Source organism: Cervus canadensis, chromosome 22, assembly GCF_019320065.1.
Source record: "Cervus canadensis isolate Bull #8, Minnesota chromosome 22, ASM1932006v1, whole genome shotgun sequence".
In the NCBI taxonomy this organism is placed as follows: domain Eukaryota; kingdom Metazoa; phylum Chordata; class Mammalia; order Artiodactyla; family Cervidae; genus Cervus; species Cervus canadensis.
Window position 1 is genome coordinate 56492268 of NC_057407.1, and position 9717 is coordinate 56501984.

Consider the following 9717-nt stretch of genomic DNA (forward strand, 5'->3'; position numbering starts at 1 on the left):
GAGGGCTCTGCGGTGTCCCCAGAGCTGTCCTACCTCCCCAAGAACTGAGCCACAGTTATAGAACTTTGCCTACTATTACATCTATGTTCAGTCTCCCTCCCTTCCAAGTATGATTTCCATATGCCCTCTTGGGTTTTCCTGGGAGCAAAATCCTGGGATAAGGGGAATCCCACTGAAGACAGGCAGATTCCTTACAGATGCTGTTTCAAACATTACCGACCTACCTCTTTCTAGATTGAAACCCAGAGCTGTCCAAGCAGGAATCCCTTCATTTAAATTAATTTGACTCCAACTCAGGTACTCACCTCTAGTCAATCATAGTGAATACAGACTCACAGGATGTTTGATCAGACTTGGGTCACAGGCCAACTGCTGGGTCAAGAGTGTGGACGAAACCATCTGAACCACATGGCCTGGGAGTGGAGTTGGTGGGAGGGGTGGTTCTGGATGAAAATGTGGGTCTCTTTTAGAAAAACAGAGAACAGAAAATTCAGCGCCATATAGCAGGGATTGGCAAACCCAAACAGGACCCCTGCCTGTGTTTGTAAATAAAATCTCACTGGAACACAGCATCTCACTTTTTATAGATGGTCCGTGCTGCTTTCAAGCTAGAATAGCAGCCCCAAGGGGCCACCACAGGCATTGTAGGGCTCACCAAACCTAACCTGCTTACTATCTGGGAGGAAAAGTTAGCTGAATCCTGAAATAGAGCATCACTCTAGAATGTACTCTGAAGTCCATGTGAAGCACATTCCCAAGGAAAATGCCAAGAGGTAGTTAATTGGTGTCATCACACTTATAGGTGGTTTTGTGCCATTTTCTGCAGGCCTCCAGATTAAGGGAGGGTCAGTGGGGTACAGTGGTGGCCAGCTGGGCACCCTGAAACCCTGGTGTCCTGGGCGGGGCTTCCTGGCCCAGAACTGCAACGGGGTAGGGGTGTGGCAGGAGCCAGCACACAGGTTTCCCCAAATCCTGCTCTGCTCCCCACTTTCCTGTCCACCCAGCCAGCTGGAGTGCGGATGTCCTGTGTTGTAACCATAGAAACTGTGTTTGTGTTTCTGGCCTTGCTCAGTGGGAACAGCCCCTTCCTTCCCCAGCAGGATCGGTGAGGCGACGCAACTACTAATTCTCAGCACAGAAAGTCCTACACTCACTTCAAGTCCCAAACAGGCTTAACAGTCTAACTGTAGAGCATCAAGTCACTTCTGAACAAAGCAAATGTAACCCCTGTGCCTTCCGGGCAGGGTATGCTCATCCTCCGCCCTCCCAAACTCCCCACTGGCCCATCAATACCTCTTTTTCTATAAAAATCTTTTTCTTTAGTATTGGAGTATAGCCAGTTAACAATACATGTATCCATTCTCCCCAAAATTCTCCTCCCATCCAGGCTGTCACAGAACATTGAGCAGAGTTCCATGTGCTTCAATAGCTCTTTTTAAAAATTTCTTTCTTTCTTCTTCTCTCTTTTTAAAAATATTATTGATTTGTTTGGCTGTTCCTGGTCTTAGTTGCTGTATGCAGGATCTTTAGTTGCAGGATATGGGATCTAATTTCCTGACCAGAAATTGAACCTGGGACCCTGCGTTTGGAGCTTGGAGCCTCAGCCACTGGACCACCAGGGAAGTCCCTAAATTTATTTATTTATTTGTTTATTTGAAGTATAGTTGATTTACAATGTGGTGTTATTTATTGCTACACCACAAAGTGACTCAGTGTGCATGTGTGTGTAAATATATACATATATACATGTATATGTATATATATACATATACATCTATGATTACATATATATATATATATTTACACACACACACGCACACTCTTTTTATCTTCTTTCCCATCATGATTTGTCACGGGACATTGAATATAGTTCCCTGTGCTGTACAGTAGGACCTTGTTGTTTATCCACAGTTCTGATTCTTCTCTCTACCTGACTCTTCTGATTGAACAGAGAGGAAGACAGAGAATTAAGGGAACAGAAAAGTTTAACTAGCCAGCTCCTGCCTAGCTTTGTGATCTCCAGACCTCAGTGGTATTTAAAACTGACTCTCTGTTTCAAGAGGCATTTTTCTTGGCTTCTTCAGAGGGCCCCCAATGTTGAGAACATTTTCAGATTATATCCCAGACTAGGACCCACAGATATAAATATGAGAGGTACCTCCAACAGTAGGACATATACCGGGTAATCAAAAATCACCTTTATTTCTGTCTCTCACTACCCCTTGCAAATGTACTCTATGGAGAGCATCCTATCTCTGTCCCTGGTTGAAGACTAACCAGGCTGTGTGCCTCTCCACATCACTTGATGCTAACGGGAAATCCCACAGTCACTTTACACCACAGTTTCAATTCAAGAATCAAAAACGCCCAGTCCCTTTGTCAGACCTGCAAATTTGATTGGGAGTTAAGTCTTCCCTTTTCCCATTCTCCTTCAGCTCACTCATCATTTCTGACCTTCCCACAGCTGTGGTTTGGGAGGAACAGAGAGCAAGGACAGCAGACCTGATTCCACTAGCGTGGTGTAGACATGAAACAACTGGACGTTGGCAGGGACTCTCTGATGGGCAAATTCACAGGTTCTCTGTAGAGTTCCCTGTTCATTCCCTCTAACTTCTCTTTTTTGTTCTAAGCCAAGGAAGGGCTGGCAAACTATGGCAGAGAGGTCAAATTCCATCCTTGTTTTTGTAAATAAAGTTTTATTGGAACACAACCATGCGCACCCGCTGACATAATGCCTTCAGCTGCTTCTGGGCAACAGCCACATGGTCAGTAACTGCAGCAGAGACCTCAAGACTCACAGGTTAAGTTGTTACCATCGGACCCTTTAGAGAAAAGATTTCCAACTCCTGTGCTAAGCTCTGTTGTGCCTTAGGCCAGATGGCCACCTGACAGCCTGCTGGGGATCCCTTCCCAGGGTCGCCCTCTAGAGCATAATTTCTTTTAAAAGTGACCCCAGGTCCACATGCCTCCCATGACTTCTCCATGTGGGCCCTGATATCCACACTCTATGATTACCATCAGAGGGGAATGCAGTTTCCCAGTTGTAGCCACAGGACCCTGCTACCCTGCCCTTACATGTTGGGGGCAGCAGAGGAGGGAATTACCAATGAAATCCTTCTGCACTGCTCTTTAATTTTCACAGCCGGTTACTTTTCTGTATTTGATGGGGATGAGATGTTGTTGTGGGCCAGGATCCCTAGGAACGGAGTCTGAACTCTGAATTCTTATTTGAGTTGGTGACCAGATAAAATACAAGATGTCCTGTTAAATTTAAATTTCAACAAATAATTTTTCAGTAAAAGTATGTTCCAAATATTACATGGGACACATGTATACTCACATAGCTTTCTCTGCTGACCTGCAGTTCAAACAGAACTGAGCATCTTATGTGTTGGGTTTTCCTAAATCCAGTGACTTTCATTCTTGTTCAAGTGATTTATTGGAGGGATGCTTTCAGGAGGCAGGAAGCCAGATGAGACGAGGGGAGAATCTGAGTGAGGGTGTGGTTTCAGCTGGAGATGGAACTTAACGGGTTCTGATGAGGTGCTCCGTAATACAGCGAGTCCTATGTTAGGGCAGCCTTCAGACCTCCATCAGTCATGAGGCTGCCTCCTAGGTGAGGTGGGTCCCATGGGTTGTTCAGCTTAGAGCAGTTCTCCAGAAAAGGAGACAGCTGTGAGCCTTTTGGAATGAAAATTCACAGCATCTGGGGGAGAAAGGCATTACACCAGGAAAGGAGACCTGGATGGGGTGCCAAGAGCATCCATCTCAGATGTCTAGCAGGTAAGTGTCTATTCTGAGAGTGCCAGTCTGCGAAATCATCTGCACCCTAGCACTTGGGTCAAAGCTTCTGGTTTAACATTCTGCTATATCTGTTTTATGCAATGGGTATTATACTTTGTAATAAATAGGGTTTTATGACTTGAGAGAAGATTAGAAATTGCATGAGTCTGGGTTGAAGGCAACTTGCGATTCAGATTTTGCCTACGTCATTCATTAGCTATGATCTTGCGTGCTCAGTCATGTCCAACTCTGCGACCCTATGGACTGTAGTCCACCAGACTCCTTTGTCCATGGGATTTCCCAGGCAAGAGTACTGGAGTGGGTTGCTATTTCCTTCTCCAGGGATCTTCCCAACCCAGGGATCAAACCTGCGTCTCTTTTGTCTCCTGCGTTGACAGGCAAGTTCTTTACCATTGAGCCATCTGGGAAGCCCAATTATCATCTTTGACATATGTTTGAACTTTCCAATGATAGTTTACTCAGCTGTAAGTTGGAATTTAAAAATAAAATCTCTCCCACAAGGTTATGGTGTTTTATTTTTGACTCTGTTCACAGCATCAAAACCTGGTTTTCTCTTTTTCTTTTCCTAGAAGGGTATTTTCCCCACCCTCTTCCCCTGTCTCCGGGTGTAGGCACTTCTAGGTGGACGATGCCTGTTTCAGGTTGTCAGTGGAGAAGACAGACATCAGGCCTCAAGTCTGCCTTGTAGACCAGCCCCCTTGGGGTAGGGCAACTGAGCTCACCCATTGCCAGGGAAGAGGAAACTTGCTTTCTTATCATCAGGCCGATTATTATTCAAGTCAAGGGGGACAGGATATTTGATCATACTTTTTAAGAAAATTGCACTTTCCTTCCAGTGAACTCTTGGAGAAGATCTTCAAGTGGTTTTCAGTCTATCCCCATGTGACATATACATTAAGCAAGAGTAACTACACTGGTAATACACAGAGCTCCTACCTGAGATTCTTTTCTTTTTTTATTACAATAGGATCTCTCTTTAAAAATTTTTCATTGAAGTATAGTTGATTTACAATGTGGTGTGTTTTTTTCTTTTTGCTTTGCTTTTTGTCTTATTGAGGTGTAGTACCTATCTGAGATTCTAATCCAGGCTTCCCATAGCTCCCTACCCACCTTCTATCCCTAGACCATGAGTGAGAAATTTACTTCTCTGAGCCTTGGTTTCTTCCTTTATCAAATTATGGTGCATAGACTCCACTCAAAATTCAACATGGAATGTCTGCTGAGGACTAGGGTTTTATTTAATATAGTTTTCAATAATATTTCTCTTTACAATCTTTTCCCATTACAAACAGGCTTCCTAGCTGGCACTGGTGATAAAGAACTCACCTGTCAATGCAGGAGATGTAAGAGATGTGGGTTTGATCCCTGGGTCGGGAGGGAGGAGGGTATGGCAACCCACTCCAGTATTCTTGCCTGGAGAATTCCATGGACAGAGAAGACTGGCGGGCTACAGTCCATAAGGTTGCAAAGAGTCAGACATGACTGAACAACTTAGCATGCACACCCATGATAAAAGTAATATAGGCTTATTGGATAAAATGGATAACAGATAAACAGAAATAAACAGGTCCTGCATCCGCTACCTAAAGCAGCAGCTCTGTCATATGGTACATCTCTTCCCATCTTCTTCCCCAAAGTGTGTGTGTATTTATGTATTTATATGTGTCTTCCAAGATTTAGTTCCTACTGTATATGTGTTAGATCCCTCATATGAAGCTGTAATTCGAAAACACTATAAAGTTTTTATTCGATGTTGGATTGTTTTAAGAACTACCCATTTTCCCGGCATGTGAACTTTTGCAGTGGTGTTATAAAGAATTAGGTTAAATATTGGGAAATGCCATAAATGATGTGACAGCTTTGGTATCAAAGCCTGAGCCCAGCAGAGTAGGTAAGTGCTTCAGAAATCTTGGTGGCCCAGAGATAAGCAGTACATCCTGTTTCTTTTCTAACATCAAGATGGTGGTTTCCTGTAGGCTGTTGATGTGTAATGGTTGGAGTTTTCTTTGATAGCACATTGAGAAAGTATTTCAATTAGATCAAAGTATTGGACGTTGGATGACAGGGAGGCAAAAGAGTCCTACACAACTCGAAGATTGAGTTGACAAAGGTTATCTTACCTGGAATAGGAAGAAAAAGGAAAAAAAAAAAGAACCAATCATGAATTTCAATTTTTAATGCATTAAATAAGGCTATTAGACAGCATTTATAGTTTCCTTTAACAGATGGAATGGGAAATACTTGCGTTTGAATTTCCAAGATCTCTAACAAAGCATTGGAAATTCATCCTTAAGAAGTGACTTCTGAGCAAACTGGAATTCACCATGTGATTGTATGTTTGCAAACAGATGTATGTATCAACTAGCTATACTTTTTTTTCTACCCTGGACATGATTGCCTTGATACTGTCTTTCTTCAAAAGATGTCCTTGTTATAGACAAAGAGAGAAAGACAAAGAAGTTAGGCCAGTCCTGGTTTCTGGCAAAGCAGGCACCTCCTGAGCCTTTGGACTATCATCCGTTGTTCCTCACTGTCCATTACCTGTCCCCAAGGGGCTGTATTTTAGGTGGTTCTGGTTTCTGTAATGTGGCTCCAAGGTATAGATTTCCCACCTCACCCCATTCCTACAACTGAAGACAAATGGATTTGATTTTTGAATACATGCAGTAAAGAATTATAAGAGTCAAAGTAACAAGCCAGGGATTGAGCCTTCCAAAGCCAGGCAAGAACATAGCGCCCATAGAGGCAGCTCTGTGCTGTGGGCCCTTGCAAGGATAAGATCTAGCCCTGGTTACTCTATCTGGGAAGCACCAACCTGAAATACTGTCTCTAAAAATCAATAATATATAATAAGTAATTGCTGAATTTCATGAAACCTAGCAACTTGATGTTTCGAGCTCCGGGAAGATATCCAATTCTGTTATTGTTTATTGAACATATACTAGTACCAAGGTCTGCACTTCAGAATGCAGATAGGACAGGCAGGCACAGTTCCTCCCTTGTCTTATTCACTAATTCATTCTTTAATTAACCAGATATTCATATCATTCCTGCCTCATCCTCACGCACTGTGAGAGAAATAAAATCAGACATGATTCTCCACACAGAGCTTGAAGTCCAGTAAGAAAAAGAGGTTGAAATGGTTAAATTTAATGTGGATCCAATTCTTATTTCTCTTATTTCTCCAAGGAACCAAGAACCTTGGAGGCACAAGCTTGGCATCCGTGTTACCACGTAAACTTACTTAGTGCAAAACAGAAACAGTCAAAGGAGTAAAAAGTAAATTTATGGTTACCAAGAGGGCAGGGGGGTAGGATGAATTGGGAGATTAGGATTGACACATATACACTATTGATACAAAACATAATAAGAACCTACTTTACAGCACAGGTAACTCTATTCAATGCTTTGTGGTGACCTAAATTGAAAAAGAAATCTTAAAAAGAGTAGAGATATATATATATATGTATATATATATATATGCATAACTGATTCACTTTGTTGTATAGCAGAAACTAACACAGCATTGCAAAGCAACTAGACTCCAATTAAAATCAATTAAAAATAAGCTTCAATTTTTACTATAAAAGTATCTCAAACTGTAGGGAAAGACAATATTCTGAAAAGTTGTAAAAGGTGGGAAATCTAAATAACTTGTGTTTTAAAATTCTACGAAGTGTAAGCTTGTAGAGCCACAGTGCTGGCTAAGGAGGCAGAGTGCATGGCTGAACTTCAAGCACACATCTCCACAAGTCAGCAATAAAACCCCTCTCGTTTTCATTCCTTCCATCATGTTTATAAACTGATAGCCCTGGAAGGAGCACCAAAAGAATACCAGAAATGTTAAAAATTAAACAGAAGTTCTAAGAAATCTGCAAATTCTCCCAGGCAGAAAGATGCTGAAGTATGGTGCTGCAGTCACCAACGCCTCTGTCTTCTCTGCTCAGTGAGGTGGCTGCAGCTAATAGGATACTAGCACACAGTAGGGCCTTCCCCTCCTCAAACCACCCCCAATGCACAAAATTGCATTATTTTTTTTCCTGAAGAAACAAAAGAGCAATCCTTAAACAAACTAAGTGCTGAATTTTAGATATACTTGTACAACTATAATTTTTTTTCTTACCTCTGCAGGTCTCTGAGGCTTGAATTTTTTTGAAAATATATATTATAACTTTCAGGACCTCAAAATTTCCCTGTTGCAAGCCTATCCAGTAAATACCACAGTGACTCTACTTTTTAGGAGGGGCTCCTGAAATCAGGTCCATTTGAGCACAGAACATGACCTGAGGACAGGACACAAAGGCTCAGCTCGCCCACCTAGAGTTGTCGCTTCATATTCCTTTAACATGAATCAACGATGAACTAGATGGTAATTGAGTTCTTTGTTGCAATTAAGAGTCTAATATATGCCATGGCCTAGAGCCCCTGCAATGCTTCTGAGTTTTCATCAGGGTTCATTTTTAAGTGGTTTAATTCTGCCTCTGACTGCCAGGTGCTAAAATATGAACCTTCGCACTTGTGAGTCACCCAATTTAACCAAGCTGCGGCTTTACCCTCAGAGAGTTTCCTAGGTGTGAACCTAACTGTGCCCGGGACCCACAAAAACATTTTAGTCAAGATTTCCAGGGTAAATTCTAGCCCACCCTTGTCAAAACCACATAGACCCCCACCTTCACCTCCCCACAGAGAGTTACTCCTACAACCCTGGGCTTAACAAAAAGACCCTTTCAGCAGAAAGTGGGGGAGTTAAAAGGCATGATTTGCCCTTCAAGAGGCTCTCTGCTTTTTACTTTTTCTGTTCTTGGTAGTTCCAACATAGTTAAGTCATCCCAAGGAGGTTGAACCAGAATAAAAGAAAGTAGAAATCAAAGTTGGTCCCATGCCAACTGGATTGCTCTATAAAAGGTCATGAGATAGAAATCATTCTTTCAATTGTCAATCCTAAAGGAAATCAGTCCTGAATATTCATTAAAAGGACTGATGCTGAAGCTCAAGCTCCAATACTCTGGCCACCTGATGCAAAGAACTGACTCATTTGAAAAGACCCCAATACTGGGAAAGATTGAAGGCAGGAGGAGAAGGGGACAACAGAGGATGAAATGGTTGTATGGCATCTCTGACTCAATGGACATGAGTTTGAGCAAGCTCCGGGAGTTGGTGATGGACAGGGAAGCCTGGCGTGCTGCAGTCCATGGGGTCACAAAGACTCAGACATGACTGAATGACTGAACTGAACTGAATTAACAAGAATTTATTGAGCACCTACTCTGTACATAGAAGGAGCAGAAACTTTATGGGGAACCCCAAATCAATAGTAGGTCTGGAGATAGCAGATGCTGACTGGAACAGTTGGAAGAGAACGGATACTGGAGTCAGATTTGAGCTAAGGTCCTGATTCTACTTCTCAGTTGGCTATAGGACCTTACCTCCTTGAGCCTCAATTTCCTTGTTTGTAAAGTAAGACTAACCCACCACAGAGAGTTATGGAAAGAATTCATAATAAAACAGTGCATATAAAGGGCCCAGCACTAATAGGGACTCTCTTTTCCTTAAGAAACTTATAATTCATTATAAAAACAAAATGTGGACTTGAGAAGAAACTGAAAATCTGGTTGACATACATATGAAACACCAAATGAGGTATGACTTTAGTTATAGGCACTCAATTACTATATTTTATTTATCTAAGATGCCATCTTTTTGTAAAAGAAACTTCAAAGATGTAAAACATGGAGAAGATATGGTTATTAGAAAAAATGAAATTATACAAATGGTAAGTTGCAAGAAACAACATTTTTATAGATAAGTTCAACAAAATAGAAAGCTATCTGCAAGCTGTAGACTCACTGAGTTCTTTTCATTTTTCCATTTCTTACTTTTTTCACCTATTTTTTTTTTAATCTTGGTACAATC